Below are 17951 nucleotides of genomic sequence, written 5' to 3'. Positions count from 1 at the left end.
TAGGCAGCCTTGGCTCTTTTATGACTCGTGGACTTCAACTCCCAGAATTCCTCAGCCAGCATGGGGGAACTATGGCCCCTTTATGACTCGTGGACTTCAACTCCCAGAATTCCTGAGCCAGCATGGGGGAAACTTTGGCCCCTTCATGCCCTGTGGACTTCAACTCCCAGAATTCCTGAGCCAGCATGGGGGAACTGTGGCCCCTTCATGACCTGTGGACTTCAACTCCCAGAATTCCTGAGCCATCATGGGGGAAACTTTGGCCCCTTCATGACTTGGAGACTTCAGCTCCCAGAATTCCCAGAATAAAGGGGCCACATTGCTCACCCTGATAAAATCAAAGCTGCCAATTTTTTCCATCTCTGCCAGTTCCATTGATTCTGCCATCCTTTTGTCATGGTTCCAACAGATGAAACTCTTCAAAGAACTTCGAGGCATTGTTTACCTTAAAGAATCTTTATTTTGAGTAGCATAGCATCGGCATTGCATAATCAAGCCAAAAACTAAATTCCCTTCCCCTGAACACATAGTATCCAAGCACAATTCCCTCCGCCAATTAGCAGTCATAAATCACATTCCCCAATTAGCTTGAAGTGCAGGCTTCCCCTCCTGTTCTCCAGCCCATCAAATCCTTATCAGCTCTGGTTACAATAACCTTGTTTCTCACACTGTGTCGAGTATTGTTATGTCTAGCTGGACTCTCGTTCACATCCCCCCCCCCCCAGCGTCGTCTAACTCTAAAAGCGAAAGGTAAAAGATGGCTACCTTTCCATCTGTTGTCAATGCAAAAACATCCGATGTTAGCAGCGTTGACACCTTTCTTCCATCTTTTCACTGTTATGCCCACAAATGTCTCGCGACAGTTATCCTAAATAAAAAAAAAATCTGCATGAGGTTTTATTTTTTCCAATGATTTGTCCTTTGGCCCTAAAAGGAATATATCTCTGGTGTCGCCGGTGCCAAAGTTTGTGGTTTTTCGTGTCTCATATGAAAGAAAGATGCGTGTCTTCTGGCACATTGTACTTCAATTTATGCTCCTCAAACAGCTTGGAGAGCGCCTCCAGGTATCTCTTATGGAGCTCATCAACTTCGTCTTGGCTGGGATTGTGCTTCTTCTCCACCTGAATGGGTTTTCCCACTGGAGGGATCAAACAGGAGAAATAATAGTTTAATTTAATTTAATTTATCTATTCTATTCTATTATTATTCTCTTCTCTTCTATTCTATTCCTTTATTTGACTTTATTTTATTTTATTATTCTATTCTATTCTATTCTATTCTATTCTATTCTATTCTACTATTCTATTCTATTCTATTCTATTCTATTCTATTCTATATTCTATTCTATTCTATTCTATTCTATTCTATTCTATTCTTTATTTGACTTGACTTATTTTATTTTATTACTTCATTTTATTATTTTATTTTATTTAAACTTGTGTGCCACCCATTTCAACAAAGGCAATTATAGACAATTTATAGACATTGTTTAAAATGCACTACAGATAGTCCTTGACTTACAACAGTTCGTTTAGTGACTGTTCAAAGTTACAACGGCACTGAAAAAAGGGACTTAGGACCAATTTTCACACTTACGACCGTTTGCAGCCTCCGCACGGTCACGTGGTCCAACTTCAGAGGCTTAGCAACTGGCATGTACTTACGACAGTTGCAGCATCCCGGGATGACACGTGATCCCTTTTTTTTGCGACCTTCTGACACGCAGAGTCAAGGGGGAAGCCAGATCCACTTAACAACCGTGAGATTTAACTTAACAATTGCAGTGATCCACTTAAAGAGGGTGGTAAGAAATGTCGTAAAATGGGCCAACGCTCACTGAACAAATGTCCCAGCAACAGAAATGTCGGGCCCAATTGTCATAAGTTGAGGACTTTCTGTAACGTAGTCTTAGCCCAGGGGTCGGCAACCTGAAACACTGAAAGAGCCACTTGGACCCGTTTCCCTCACAACAGAAAAAACTGGGAGTCGCAAAACGTGTGTGCGTGCGTGCGCGCGGAACATGGCACTTGATTGAAGAGGCTGGATCTGCTTCATTTTCTTCCCTCTGAGGCTGGAACCCTCAAAGCCCTTCCCCGCCTTGATCCAGAAAGATTTGCGCCTTTCCCGAACCCCGAATCGGTCCCTTCCACTGAGTCGCCAAGCCTCCCCTCGCTCCTCCTTCCCTGGCATCTACTGTGTTTAAATTTGCTTTTTCTTGGGTGGCTACAGAGCTTCCTTTGTTTTCTTTCCTTCCTATCCCTCTTCTCCCTTCCTCCCCCCCCCCGCCTTCCCTACAATGCCCTTGCGCTGCCGTGTATCCTCCTCTCCCATACATGTTAAATTTTTAAAGTGTGGGCACGCTCTGCCATCCTGGCTTCTCCTCCCCTCAGAAAAGACTGCTCTCCCTCCGCCCCGCAATCTCTCTCTCTCTGGGACTTTCTTCTTTCCGCCTTTTGGCGCAAAGGTTCCGAGGGAGCGGAGGAGGAGGCCGACCGGGAGAAGGAGCTGCTGCAGCAAATCTTCCGAGACGGCCGTAGACGGCTGCTCAGGTTTGCCTATCTCAGCCTGCTGCGGGAGGCTGGAGTTCTGCCTCTGGAGGAAGGTGAAGGGACACGACTGCTTGTTCACCGTCCCAGCCGGGACTGCCGCCCAGTCCGACCCGGGGAGACACATGGCCAGCTCGGCTTTCCAGGGAGCGATGCCCCTGCCGGCTGCCGGCCCAGCTGGGACTGCTGCCCGGCCCGGCCCAGGAAGACGCATGGCCGGCTCGATTTCCCAGGGAGCGATGCCCCCACCGGCCACCAGCCCAGCCAGGACTGCCACCCGGCCCGGCCGGGGGAGACGCATGGCCAGCTCGGCTTCCCAAGGAGTGATGCCCCTGCTGGCCGCCAGCCCAGCCGGGACTGCCACCAAGCCCGGCCCGGGGAGACGCATGGCCTGCTCAGCTTTCCAGGGAGCGATGCCCCCGACGGCTGCTGCCCCAACCGGGACTCCCGCCCGGTCCGACCCGGGGAGACACATGGCCGGCTCGGCTTTCGAGGGAGTGATGCCTCCGACGGCTGCCGGCCCAGCTGGGACTGCCGCCCAGTCTGACCTGGGAAGACGCATGGCCGGCTTGGCTTTCCAGGGAGCGATGCCCCCACCGGCCACCGGCCCAGCCAGGACTGCCACCCAGCCTGGCCCGGGGAGACGCATGGCCTGCTTGGTTTTCCAGGGAGCGATGCCCCCGCCGGCTGCCTCAGCCGGGACTGCTGCCTGGCCCGGGGAGACACTTCGCTGGCTCGGCTTCCCAGGGAGTGATGCCCCTGCTGGCTGCTACCCCAGATGGGACTGCCGCCCGGCCCGGCCGGGGGAGACGTGGCTGGCTCGGCTGCCCAGGGAGCAACCCGGGGACGGCCCAGGAAGCGATGCCCCAGCCGAGACTGCCGCCTGGTACAAGTAAGCCGGGGGGCACGCCACCTGCCCCGCGGCCGCTTCGCAGCAGTGCTCCACGGACTCAGAGCCCCCTCCCTCCCCCCCGCCACTGACCCTCTGTCTCCGGCTCTGCTGCTGCTTGGCCAACGGTCATCCTGGCTGGGCATCGGAGGGGCTGCTCTCCCTCAGGGCCGCAGTTTGCGGGAGGGTTTGCCCGCTCAGCAGATGGTCGGGCGGGCCACTCCCAGCGTGGACCTTGGGGATTCCCCACACGGCTCCACAGCCATGTGCGCCTCAGACGGGGCCAGCCCGGGAAAGGAACTTCCTGGCCGCCCTTCTCCCAGGGGGCAGGGCACCTGGGCGCAGGGCCAATCAGGAGCCCTGCGAGGGGACAAGTCCGCATGAGAGACAGAGGGGGGGAGTGCAAGTGCCTCTCTCTCTCTCTCTCTCCTTGTCTCTCTCTGCAAATGGCGGAGGAGGCTCTGGAGCCGCAGGGGATGGCACAAAGTGCCGCAGGTTGCCGACCCGTGTCTTAGCATACCAGTTGTGTTTCCTCTCTCGCCTACCTGGGAAGGCTAAGGAAACCTCGAACAATCCTCAAAGAAGGAAAAATGCGTCCAATAGATCCTTCCTTGTTTTTGTTTTCTACTTTTGCATTTAAATATTTAAAAAGCAACGTGGCGGCTGAGATAATCAATAATTCAAAAACACACAAATATCTTTAGTACAAGTCTCAAACTATTACATTAAATATTTCCTCTCTTTTCCCCTTTGTGTTTACTGTCTCAAGTTTAAACTAATACAATTCTTATTATATCAAGTAAATAAAAATAACGTTCTTACATTTATCAATAATTTTTAGTTTATACCTATCCTAGTAATATTTAACATTCAATCTTTATACTATCAATGTCCTAATTAGTTTTTCCCAATTTTTAGTTTCCCATTAATATTTAAATTTAACATTTAATATTTATAATTTCCAAGTTTTAAATAACCACAGTTCCCTTTATCCCAATTCATCACAAAATCTAATGTTCTATTAATTTCCAAATGTCTTAAATTTAGTAACCAAAATTTCTCTTATGTCAACATTAAATACTTCCTCTCTTTTTCTGTTCGTGTCTACAATCTCATATTTGCTAATAATTTTTATTATAGCAGCTAAGTAAAAACATATTTATTACATTTATCAACAGAGTTTTAGCTTACATATATCTTAATTACTTTTATATTCAACCTTCATAAGCAAACCAATATTCAGATTTAACTTTTAATATTTATACTTCCAAGTTTTAAATGATCAAAGTTTTCTTTATCTCAGCTCATGACAAAATCTAGTATTCAAAGTACACATCTTGTCTATTTGAGTGTGTTCTATTTTAATTCTCATTAATAAGTCAAAACCGCAATTTTCTTCAGCCTTATTCTAGCTTTCTATCTTTGCCAAGTCGCCTTCCTTGTTTTACCTGCATCTCATTGCTGGGTGCCACGGAAGAAACACGGACTTACCCACGGTCAAGATTGGCTTCCGGTATGGAAGAAACCCAAAGGTGTACTGGAAGATCCCTCTGGCGTAGAAGAGAGGCAGGGAGAATCCCATGATCTTCTGCAAACGGTCTTGTGTCCACCTCAGCCAGGATCCTTTGGGGTTTTCGACCTGATCATACAGCTCATTCTCTCCGAAAGAGAACACGGGGACGAGCGGCGTGCTAGGAACCGAGAGGAACCAGAAGGAGAGATGGAATCAAACAGGTTGAGATAACCGAGGAAGGCTGGGTGGCTGCAAATAATGGATTCGAGCATTCTTTCTCAAGCTTTGCATGTTGAAGGGAAACACGGGAATACTTCATGTGATCAGTGGTGGGATTCAAATAGGTGAACAACCGGTTATCTACGTGGATGCCGCTTCCGGAAGTCCATTCTGGGCCTGGGCAACAAACAAATTAGTGACCGGTTCTGCCAATGTGGTGTGAACTAGCTAAATCCCACCACTGTGTGTGATGTACATTGTACAAGACGATCAGGACCCCCTCAGAAGCTGTTCCCACTTACCCGTTCTCTATGGCCAGCCGAACGAAGCCCTTGCGGTTCTGTAACACGAGATTGTAAGCTCCGGGATGGGCATCTAGGGCTTCCTTGGCCCCTCCCACACCTATCATTACGATATTCCCACCTTCCTTCTTCCTCAAGACATAGGAAGCAGATTCCTTGGACGAGGAAATTAAACCTGGGTGACGCAAAGCAGGAAAAAGAAGAACATTAAAGCGCCGTACAACACACACACACACACACACACACACACACACACACACACACACATTGAATAGCCTTAACTGAGAATAACAGAGCTGGAGGGGACATTGGAGATCATTTAGTCCAGCCCCCTGCTCAAGCGGGAGACCATGCTATTTCAGACAAAGGGCTGTCCAGTCTCTTCTTGAGAGTCCTCAACTTATGACCACAACTGAGCCCCCAATTTTCCATGGCTAAGCCAGGCAGTTGTTAAGTGATTTGATGACCTTTTTGCCACATTTGTTGAGTGAATCGTAAGGAGTCAAGAGCAACCTGTAAATGGCATGAAAACCAATTCACCTTTGCGCCAGAGCAAAATCCGGCCAAATTCCCAAAGGATCTCCAGTATTCTCTAAATGGGAAAAAGCTTTCAAGATGCTCAGAGTCCTTGCAGTCCTAGTGGACAATCACTTAAATCACTTTCGACGCGACGGCAGCCGAAAAAGCTAATACAATCCTGGGTTGTGCAAACGGAGGCATAGAATCAAAATCAGGTGAACTATTAGCACCGCTTTATAAAGCATTAGTAAGGCCACACCGGGAATACTGCATCCAGTTTTGGACACCACATTACAAAAAAAAATGTTGAGACTTTGGGAAAAAGTTCAGAGAAGAGCAACTAGGACAGTGATGGCCAACCTTTTAGAGACCGAGTGCCCAAACTGCAACCCACTTATGCATCATTGGGTGCTGGCTGGGTGTAGCCCATTGGCTGGATATGGCCAATTGGGGGGTGTGGCCAATTGGGGGGGTGGCCCATTGGCTGGGCATGGCTGTAGTGGTAACGACAGATTGGGTGGGACTAAAAAGTTCAATCAATCAATTCCAACTTTGCAAGATCTTTTTTTTTCCCCGCAAAAGTTGAAATTGATTGATTGATTGAACCTTTTTTTTTTTTTTTTGCATACCGCAGCGGAGGCCTAGAGCAAAAAGGTTTTATAAAACCCAGCTGAAGGCCTAGGACTGGGGCGACGGCGCGCGTGCCCACAGAGAGGGCTCAGAGTGCCGCCTCTGGCACACATGCTAGGATGATGAAAGGCCTAGAAACAAAAAACATATGAAGAACGGATGCAGGACTTGGGTATGGCTAGTTTAAAGAAAAGAAGGACTGGGGCGGACAGGATAGCAACATTCCAGTATTTGAGGGGCTGCTACAAGGAGGAGGGGGTCAATTTATTTTCCAAAGCAGCAGAAGACAAGACAAAAAACAATGGATGGAAACTAATCCAGGAGAGAAGCAACCTGGAATTAAGGAGAAACTTCCTGACAGTGAGAACAATCAACCAGTGGAACGACTTTCCTCCAGAAATTGTGGGTGCTCCATCACTGGAGGTTTTTAAGAATGGACTGGACAGCCATCTATCTGACATGGTATATAAGGTCTCCTGCTTGAGCAGGGGGCTGGACTAGAAGACCTCCAAGGTCCCTTCCAGCTCTTTTCTGATTGACCGATTGATTTTGCTCTTCCAAAAGTTTCCCAACGAATCAGAAATCCTTTCCACGTCGGCTTACCTAAACTCATCCAGTAATCCCGGAAAAAGGGGACTCGAAACAACATACTCAACATCATCGGGTGAAGCTTCAGACCTGGGAAGTGTTTGGAAAAGCCGTTGGCTTCGGTGCACAAATTAATGAAGCCGCCAGCTGGGAAGATGGCGTGAGGATGGAAGCCGAAGATGTAGTTCTTGGATGGATCCAAATCTGCCGTCTTCACCAGCTGGAAGGTCAAAGGGATTTAGGATACTTGTCCATTTCTTACTTACTTATTTATTTATTTATATCCAACCTTAATTACTCCCCCCTTTTTTACTGGTGATGATAAGGATTCTGTTGCTTTGCATGTACACTGAGTGCTTCTGCACCGGGGACAATTTCCTTGTGTGTCTTGGCCAAATAAAGGATTCAGCTCAATCCAATCCAATCCAAGTCCATTATTTTTAGCAAATAACTCAAGGTGGCGAACTTATCCAACCCCACTTTCCTGTTTTTATTTTCCTCACAACAACCCTGACAGAGAGAGGGGGGGAGGATAGGACTGAGCGAGGGAGAGAGAAGAAGGGAGGAAGGGAGGGAGGTTGAGGGAGGGAGGGAGAGAGAGGGAGGGAGAGAGAGCGAGAGAGGGAGGGAGAGAGAGAGAGAAAGAGGGACAGAGAGAGAGGGAGGGAGGGGAGAGAGAGCAGGGGAGGGAGGGAAGGAGGAAGGGAGGAAAGGAAGGGAGGGAGGGAGGAAGGAAGGGAGAGAGGGACGGTAGGAGGGAGGGAGGAAGAGAGAGGGAAAAGGAGAGGGGAGGGGCCAAGGCACTTAGCCAGCTTTCTCCCCAGAGAAAGAAATATTTTGGGGAATATTAAAAAGGCAGAATATTATATTTCCCCAAAGGGATAATGGAGAAAATTTTAGGCCAGTGGTGGTGAACCTATAGCACGCGTGCCAGAGGCAGCACTCGGAGCCCTCTCTGTGGGGATACGTGCCATTGCCCCAGCCTCGCCTCCCCCCACGACCCTGTCACCAGCAGCCCCCCTGGAGGAGTCACCCCTGAGCGTGGCCCACGCGGAGCAGCGCAGCCAAGGACATGGCAGCCAGGCAGTGTAGACAAGACTCTGCCCTTACGCCCCATCACGCACAGTTGATGCTGTGGGGCGCGGGCAGATGCGTGGCCGCCATGGCGCTGCTGGTGGGCCCTGGAGGCGGTGAGTGGCCCTGGAGGCAGGCGGGGTCGGGGACAGTGTGGGGGCGGAGCATTGGCAGGACAGGGGGTGGAACGGGGGCTTGGCCAGTTTCTGTCTCAGGCAGAAACAACTCCCCCCCCCGAAGTCTCTCTGCCCCAAGCAGAAACCAGCTCTGTAGAAATGCAGATTTGATAATCCTTTCAGAAAGACTGGAGCCAGAAAGCTTGGAGCTGATGGGATTAGAAAAAGACCCCTAGAACCAGCAACCCCTCACCCAAAAATCCAACACAGGACATAGCCATCAGCCACAGCCCCAGGGAAGCAGGACATGACCGTTAGGACGTAATAGGATTAACCCACCACCATCAGGATACCAAAAGGACACCTCTGATCCTCAGGTCAAAGTTCATGCCACGGGAACAAGAACGAGTCCAAACACAAAAGCCCAAGTAGGTATAAAAACCCACCACTCCCAGCAATATGTGGTCAGCTGCCTCAGAGCCACATGCTGTTGTACTTCTGCTCTTCAATTAACAAGAACCTTCTTTCAAAGGCAGCCTCCATTTTATTTATTCCCGTCTTGGACAGGACCCTGATGAAGATATTCCTTTCGACAATGCCTAAGGCAGGACTAGAACTCAGCGTCTCCTGGTGATTGGCCCAAAGTACCTATCCGGCTTTCGTGCCTAAGGTGGGACTAGAAGTCCTGATCTCCTGCTTTCTAGCCTGATGCCTTAACCACTAGGCCAAACTGGCTCTCTTATGCTGTCTCGGCTCTCTTTTGTAAGAAAGACGGTGAAAGGATGGGTTATACTGGGCTGGATTGTATGACCTCTGAGGTCCCTTCTGACTCTTACATTCTATGAGGCTAAGATGACCCCTTGCCTTGTTTCTCAAAACAACACCTGCCATTTTTTTCCCCTGCCACACTCATTGATCTGAGCACACTGTTAAATAACCTAACGGCTTTTCCCCTCCTGAACTTCCAGGCTCCTTCTGCTCACTGCATTCAATTTATCACCAGGCGCATCAGGCACAGGCAGATCCCAGCTGTTTACTAGCCACTCGCAATGGGCTTCTTTCCCAGTTCCTTCTGATTAATGAGGCTGTTATGGAGCTCATGGCTACAAACTGGCCTGGTTGGGTACATCATGTTCCCCCATTTATCCTCACAAAGTTAATTCTTTAGAAATAGGATTATCGCTCTCTCTTTCTCCCTCTCGCTCTCATTCCCTCTCTTCTCTCTCTCTCTCTCTCTCTCTCTCTCTCTCTCTCTCTCTCTCACACACACACACACACACACACATACAGACACACACACATACACACACATTTATTTCTCTATCTATCTCTATTTCTTTATCATATATCTATCTATCTATCTATCTATTTCTATCTATCCATCTATCTCTATCTGTCTGTTTGAGTCTGTCTGTCTATCTATCTATCTATCTATCTATCTATCTATCTATCTATCTATCTATCTATCTATCTATTGTTGTTAATTGCAAAGTTGTGTCTGACCCATTGCAACCCCATGAACAATGTTCCTCCAGGTCTTCCTGTCCTCTACCATCTTCTATCTCTATCTCTATCTCTATCTCTATCTATATCTATCTGTCTGTGTCTATCTGGAAATTTTTAAGAAGAGACTGGACAGCCATTTGTCCGAAATGGTGTAGGGTTTCCTGCCCGAGCAGGGGGTTGGACTAGATGACCTCCAAGGTCCCTTCCAACTTTACTATTATTATTATTATTATTATTATTATTATTATTATTATTATTATTATTATTATTATCTAAATATCTATCTATCTATCTATCATATATCTATCTATCATCTATCTATTTTTATTTCTCTGTCTCTCTATCCATATCTATCTATCTATCTATCTATCTATCTATCTATCTATCTATCTATCTATCTATCACATTTTGTTCACATAGTAGCATTCCTTTTTGGCACAATTTACCCCAGTTAAAGAAGATCTAGGGTATTTTAATTTAATTAAATGCCTTTTTATTACTGATTAGATACAACCATCAAACCTGCTTCTGGGATCAGGAGAATCTGCCTTCCTAAAAGAATAAATGTTGATTCTGGACTTCTCCCAAATTCTGCTCTGATACCTAGAACAAGAACCACTTAGCACCATCAACCTCTTACACGTTTGAAGGCCCAAGGATTTATCATGGTATGATTTTCATTTTGAAGAGGTAGTTCGATGACAGGCAGTGGGTGACTTGGCAAAGGAAAAGATTCATGGAGCTTACATTTTGACAGTGGGCGTATCAGCGAAATTGCCCAATTGCCCATCTTAATTTCATTCCCACACAGAAAATCTTCTGCTGGCAAAGCATTGTGGGTTGCCTTGCATAACATTTCCCATCGTATTTTGACATTTTAATAAAAAGAATAACAATACAAGCTTTTGAAAGCCGCGTGCCAAAATAAAACTAGAAGGAAGCAAAAAAGGATATTTATATTATTGACCACACGGCCAGGTATTTAGATTAGAGATGGCATTTTATTTACCCATTGGGTCTTTCTCAAGGACCTGAGAGAGGCAGAGGTTGATCTTTAATGGTGTTAAAGGTCTGGTTGAAGGATGTCAGCAGTTCCAGACCAAGCTGCCTTTTGCAATTGACCGATGGGGATATTGTCAATGCCGATGGTGTTCCAGTGGTGCTCCACTGTGATAGTGCTGTGATATTTATCACATGAAAACCTGACCTATAATACAAAATCCTCAACTTATGACTGTAATGGAGCTGCCCATTGCCGTCGTAAGTCGTAAAGTTATACAGAGGTCACTGATGTTACGACTTTTGTTGTTGTGGTTGTTTAGAACAGAACAGAACAGAATAGAAAGCAGAATAGAATAGAATAGAATAGAATAGAATAGAATAGAATAGAATAGAATAGAATAGAATAGAATAGAATAGAATAGACCTTGGATGTCTTCTAGTCCAGCCCCCTGCTCAAGCAGGAGAACCTATACCGTCTCAGACAGGTGAATATCCAATCTCTTCTTAAAAACCTCCAGTGATGGAGCGCCCACGATTTCTGGAGGCAAGCTATTCCACTGGTTGATTGTCTGTCCTCACTGTCAGGAAGTTTCTCCTTAATTCCAGGTTTTTTCTCTCCTTGATCGGTTTCCACCCGTTGCTTCTTGTCCTGCCTTCAGGTGCTTTGGAGAATACCTTGACTCCCTCTTCTTTGTGGCAGCCCTTGAGATACTGGAACACTGCTATCATGTCTCCCCTCTTTCTTCTTTTCTTTAGACTAGCCAAACCCAAGTCCCGCAGCCGTTCTTCATATGTTTTAGTCTCCAGGCCTTTGATCATCTTAGTTGCTCTTCTCTGAATTCTTTCCAAACTCTCAACATCTTTTTTGTGATATGGTGACCAAAAATGGCTGCAGTATTCTCGGTGTGATCTTAGTAGGGTTTTTATAAAGCGGGAATAATACTTTGCATGATTTTGATTCTATGCCTTTGTTTATACAACCCAGGATTGTATTAATTTTTTGGGCCGCTGCTACATACTGCTGGCTCATGGTCAGGTGATCGTCCACTAGGACTCCAAGGTCCCTCTCACAGTTACTGTTTTTAAGCCAGGTCTCGCCCAATCTGTATTTGTGCCTTTGGTTTTTGCCTGCCAAAATGTAAGACTTTGCTTTTCCCCAGATAGTATGAAAAAGAAAAATAGGGCTTTTTTTTTTTTTTTTTTTTTGGTGTGTACAATCTTCCTCCTTAAACCCCAGGCCAAAAAGAAAGCTCTTTGTTGTATTTCAAATGCCTGCAACACCTGTTTGGCTGTAGGCCAAAGAACCACGTCAAAGAAAGATAATTGTATGAGAAAACGACCCCCCAGCAATCTCTCTTTTTTAAAAAAAATCCCTCTTTAGCCCTCTTCCCACACCACAAAGAGGCTTTTGAACCCGGTCAAGTGGGAACAACCTGGGTTATGTTGACAGGAAGATGCCACTTTCTAGATTTGATTGCAAAAGTAAAGAAAAAAAAACTACAATTTGGCCGATCATTTACGCAACATTTGTGGTTATATTAACTGGATATATGATTCCCACAGCAGTTTTGGAGAGTTGATATATATAATAAAAAAATCTGATTTTCCCCATTGGCTTTCCCTGTCAGAAGGTCACAAAAAAAGATCAGGGGATCCCTGGGACACTGCAGTGGTCATAACTGTGAGTCAGTTGCCAAGGATGTGAATTTGGATCACGTGACCGTGGGGATCCATGCAATCAGACTCCTGATTTTTTTTTCATACTGTGCCACCAGGGGGCAGCACCTGGCTGCTTCGCCTGTACTGAAAAGCTAATTAAGGCCAAGGCTGGTATCACCAACTACTGCTTTGTTTACGTCAGGGGTCTTCAAACTTGGCCCTTTTATGAGTTGTGGACTTCAACTCCCAGAATTCCTGGGAGTTGAAGTCCACACCTCTTAAAATGGCCAAGGTTGAGACACCGGTTTAGCTCTTTCTGAGTTAGCGTTATTTCCCCCTCACATTATATCAGGGGTCTTCAAACGCGGCACTTTTATGACTTGTGGACTTCAATTCCCAGAATTCCTCAGGCTGGCTGAGGAATTCTGAGAGTTGAGGTCCACAAGTCATAAAAGGGCCATGTTGTGTCCTGAGCCTGCTGAAGTATTCAACAGGCTCAGAAATGTTGCAAATGGTCCCGGGCAGAACAAAAGCTGCTCGGGACCAGACTGGCTGTCGCCAGCCTTGCGCGCATGCGCAAGGCGCAAAAACAGCCAGCTTCTATTGGTTAACATTGTCTGGGTTCAGAGCCAGAGGTTGGTTGTAGGAGAAGAGTAATAAAGAGCTTGTTGTCTTCACCATGTGTCTTCGTCAATTGCCAACAAACGGAAAACACAACAGGCCAAGTTTGAACACCCCTGCATTATGTGATGCCACAAGGTAGAAGAGCAGATTGGGGACAAAGCATAGCAGGCTGAGGAATTTTGGGAGTTGACGTCCACATACCTTAAAATGGCCGAGGTTGAGAAACACCGTTTAGCTCTTTGTGAGTTAGCATTATTTCCCCTCACATTATGTTAGGGGTCTTCAAACTTGGCCCTTTTATGACTCATGGACATTCCTCAGCCTTATTCTAAGGAAAGAATAGAATAGAATAGAATAGAATAGAATAGAATAGAATAGAATAGAATAGAATAGAATAGAATAGAAAATATGGAATGGAATGGAATGGAATGGAATAGAAAATATGGAATGGAATAGAAATAGAACAGAACAGAGCAAAACACAATAGAATAATAGAGCTGGAAGGGACCTTGGAGGTCATCTAGTCCAACCCCCTGCTCAGGCAGGAAACCCTGTACCATTTCAGACAAATGGCTGTCCAGTCTCTTCTTAAAAACTTCCATTGTTGGAACAGAACAGAACAGAATACAGAATAATGGGAAAGAATGAAACAGAATAGAATGGCATGGCATGGCATGGCATGGCATGGGATAGCATGGGATGGGAGGGAAGGGAAGGGAAGAGGAGAAGGAGGAGGAGAAGAGAAGAGAAGAGAAGAGAAGAGAAGAGAAGAGAAGAGAAGAGAAGAGAAGAGAAGAGATTTTTTTATTGGCCAAGAGTGATGGGACACACAAGGAATTTGTCTCCACTGCATCATCTCTCAGTGCACATGCAAGCAACAAGCAATAAATCATGATCATAATCATAAAATACAATCATCATTTATCCATTAAATGACAGTGATTGAGTTTTACCCCACTGATTTTTTACCCCAAAATCACTTTTTTCAGGTCTGTTGTAACCTCAAACGGTCACTAACTGAATGGTTGTAAGTCAAGGACTGCTTGTATAAAACCCCTGTCATCTCCTTGACAGCCTCTTTCTCCACCCATTATGCAGCTGGAGGTTCTGCTGCCTCTTATCCAATCGTTCCCTAAGCAGCATCTCTTCGTCCCCGTCTCCCAAGGTCTTCCTCCCATGCCATTATACTCCTTCCCTCTAAGGGGACACGTACCGAGACCGGGAAATAATCTTTCATGTATCACCAGATGACCAAATTCCGCATCCGGTGGGAGCTCCGCCCATCTTTGCTCGGGGTGTCCCAGTCGAACGCCCACCAGACAGCATAGAGGGCGCTGATCAGCCAGAAGCGTGTGAAGAGGAGGAGGATGAAGAGGGTAATGGAGCACTGAGCTGGAGGAAGAAAAGGGAGAATTGTTAGGGGTCTTCCACGTTAACGCGTTCGTTTCCCTAATCGGGAATAAGAGAGCTGGAAGGGACCTTGGAGGTCTTCTAGTCCATCCCCCTTCTCAAGCAGGAAACCCTATTCCATTTCAAACAAGTGACTGTCCAGTCCAGAGGTAGGCAACATTGACTTCAACTCCCAGAATTCCTGAGCCAGCCATGATTAAGAGACCCAAACTGATTGGAAGTCTCACACTGCAATGAACAAGGACATTCATTCAATTTCATATCTATTAAGATTGTCAGCCAAGCAGGGACAAAGATAGCCAGAGAAATTATGAAGGCTGAGAAACAGGCCCCTTGTCAGCCAATAGGAGTGCTGATTTATTACTCGCCTACAAGGTACTTAGGAGCCAAGGGTATGACAATTAATGACTTAATAGCTGGTCACCAACACCCTAAGCATCCAGCCACATGTGTTTTGCCAACATGTGACTCTCAGCAGAAGAAGAGGGGGAAATTCAATATTAAATTACCTATAGGAATGAACAAACAAGAAAAACCAGAAGGATCTTCAGCATAGTAAGTCTCTCCTTAGAATTCCTGGACAATAAATGTTTGTTTTAAATCATTTCTATCGAGTAATCTGTCTGCTTAGATTGAATTCAGAGTCACGTGTTCCGTCTGGACAGAACACTCACGCTGCAATGAACAAGGACATTCGTTCAATTTCATATCTATTAAGATTGTCAGCCAAGCAGGGACAAAAATAGCCAGAGAAATTATGAAGGCTGAGAAACAGGCCCCTTGTCAGCCAATAGGAGTGCTGATTTATTACTCGCCTACCAGGTACTTAGGAGCCAAGGGTGTGACAATTAACGACTTAATAGCTGGCCACCAACACCCTAATTAACAACTAAAAGCCACACAAGCCAGGCACCATATAAATACAACCTGAAGAACAGATCAGTGTGCACCCCTTCTGGAGAGAGAGAAATTGAATAGAATGGAGCTGGAGGGACCTTGGAGGTCTTCTAGTCCAGCCCCCTACTCAAGCAGGGGAACCAGTGGTGGGATTCTATCTCTCTCTAGTCTATAGCACAGTCCTTTCAGCGGTTCCAAGAAGGCTCCACACCCATTTGCACCACTCAGGTGATCCTGAGGACACAGATAAACCTCCAAGTGGCCTCAACGACTTTCTAAAGGGATGCAAATGACCAGTTTTTCTGCAAGGAGTATAAATCCTTCCATTCCCCACCATCCAGTCAGAACTGAAGAAGCTTCTTGGAGGAGAAGTGAAACGTCTTCACAGGAAAAACAAGAAAGTCCAGTTGCCTCTTGAAAAAGCACCTTTGGGACAGTGATGACCTGGACGACAGAGAATCTCCCTCCACAAGAAGTGCCCACTTGATCTACGCTTCCAAACTGACCCCTGTTCATTTTCCGATGGAAAAACATTTCAGTGCTCTATTTCAAAATAAAAGCAGCATGGTAACCTATCAAAATTCTCCACGGTGTTCCTGGAAGAGAAATTTCTCCACTTTCCCAAGGACAGGATTTCCCCTTAGCTGTGTGTCAAGAATGAAACTTTGGCAGCTACAGGCCTCTTCGTTCCAACTTGCCATTAGAGTAAGGGGGAGGGAGGAGGTGTTGCGTTAGGATTGTTTAAGATGAAGTTGAAGTCCACAAGTCATGAAGGGACCATAGTTCCCCCATGCTGGCTCAGGAATTCTGGGAGTTGAAGTCCACGAGTCATGAAGGGGCCATAGTTCCCCCATGCTGGCTCAGGAATTCTGGGAGTTGAAGTCCACGAGTCAGGAAAGGGCCATAGTTCCCTCATGCTGCCTCAAGAATTCTGGGAGTTAGTCCACAAGTCATGAAGGGGCCATAGTTCCCCCATGCTGACTCAAGAATTATGGGAGTTAGTCCACGAATCATGAAGGGACGATAGTTCCCCAAGCTGGCTCAGGAATTCTGGGAGTTGAAGTCCACAAGTCATGAGGGGGCCAATTTCCGGAGAAAAGTCATTCCGCTAATTAATTATTCTCACTGTCAGGAAATTTCTCCTTAGTTCCAAATTGCTTCTCTCCTTGATTAGTTTCATCTAGGATATGTTATAAAGGTAGTCCTTGGCTTACAGCCCCTTTGGGACTCAAAATTCCTGTCGTTAAGTGAGAGTGCTATGAAGCGAATTTTGCCCTGTTTTACTCCTTCCTTGCCACAAATGAACCACTGCAGTCAAATTAGCCACACAGTTGTTAAATGAATCTGGCTTTCCCCATTGCTTGTTAGATGGTTGCGAAAGGGGATCACATGACACAGGGGTCCCCAACCCCCAATCCGTGGACCGGTACCAGGCCATGGCATGCGAGCAACAGGTCCGCACAAACAAGAAAAGCCCCATCTGCGGGATACAAGCAGCACACAAAACCATACACCCTCTGTTCCACGGAAAAATCTCTCTCCACGGAATCGGTCCCTGGTGCCCAAAAGGTTGGGGACCTCTTCCTTAAAAGACAGCCCCCTCCCTTCCTCCCCCCCCAGTGACCTCCATATCCTTCAAAACATCCCCTTCATTAGGAATAACCATCTTTTATTTTTACCCATGCAAAAAAAAGTGAAGACCCATTGAAGCACCGAAGCCGTCTGAAGCCGTCTCTCCCACGGGATGTAGAGAGGAGCGAATTCAATCTTCATCCTAGCAGCCGAGCCCGTTTCCACCCTCTTCGGACTGAAGATGCTGACCCAACGTTGTGGTGCTGGTTGCAGGAGGAAGGGGCAAAGTCTGTGGCCTCTGCCGGCCCAGGAGGAACACGGTGCTGGGTGCAATTACAGTAATTAATGTGGAAATCTGGAGGAAACTCAGCCCCTTTTGGCACTCTGGACCGGTTCAGTGTGTAGGGCTGGGTCATAAATTCTTGCTTCTCTGTTACGTCTCAGCCACCTCACCCAAAAGCAGCAGAAACGTTCAAGAGAAGTTGGAAGGGACCCATCTTCCTTCTGGTGCACCTTCTCCTCTTGGGAAAGACGCCAATGGAGCATTGGAAAGCATGTTCCACCTGCCTTCATGGATTTATTAGATTTTTTTAAAACCCGGCTTTATTAGTTTATAAGTAATACAAAGTGGCAAACATGCATAATATTCCTTCTTCCTTCCCCCCAATAACAACGACCCTGTGAGGTGGGATAGGCTGGGAGACAGAAGGACTAGCTCAAAGTCTCCTAATTGGCTTTCATATCTCCTAAGGCAGGACTAGAACTCCCAGTCTCCTGGTGACTGGCCAAAGTCACCCAGCCAGCTTCCATGCCTAAGGCAGGACTAGAACTCCCTGACTCCCAATTTCTAGACCAGCCCCTTAACCTCGAGTCCAGACTCTTATG

The 17951-nt window shown here is 46.6% G+C and overlaps 1 pseudogene; it reads right to left on the bottom strand.

Moving 5' to 3' along the window:
* Positions 1-983: 983 nt before the first annotated feature.
* Positions 984-17267, bottom strand: LOC120318287 (annotated as a pseudogene).
* Positions 17268-17951: the final 684 nt, after the last annotated feature.

The sequence above is a fragment of the Crotalus tigris genome, unplaced genomic scaffold, assembly GCF_016545835.1.
Source record: "Crotalus tigris isolate CLP2741 ecotype Arizona unplaced genomic scaffold, ASM1654583v1 scf7180000020156.337934, whole genome shotgun sequence".
NCBI lineage: Eukaryota > Metazoa > Chordata > Lepidosauria > Squamata > Viperidae > Crotalus > Crotalus tigris.
Note: the sequence above shows the minus strand (reverse complement) of the source record. Positions and strands in the feature narration are given on the sequence as shown.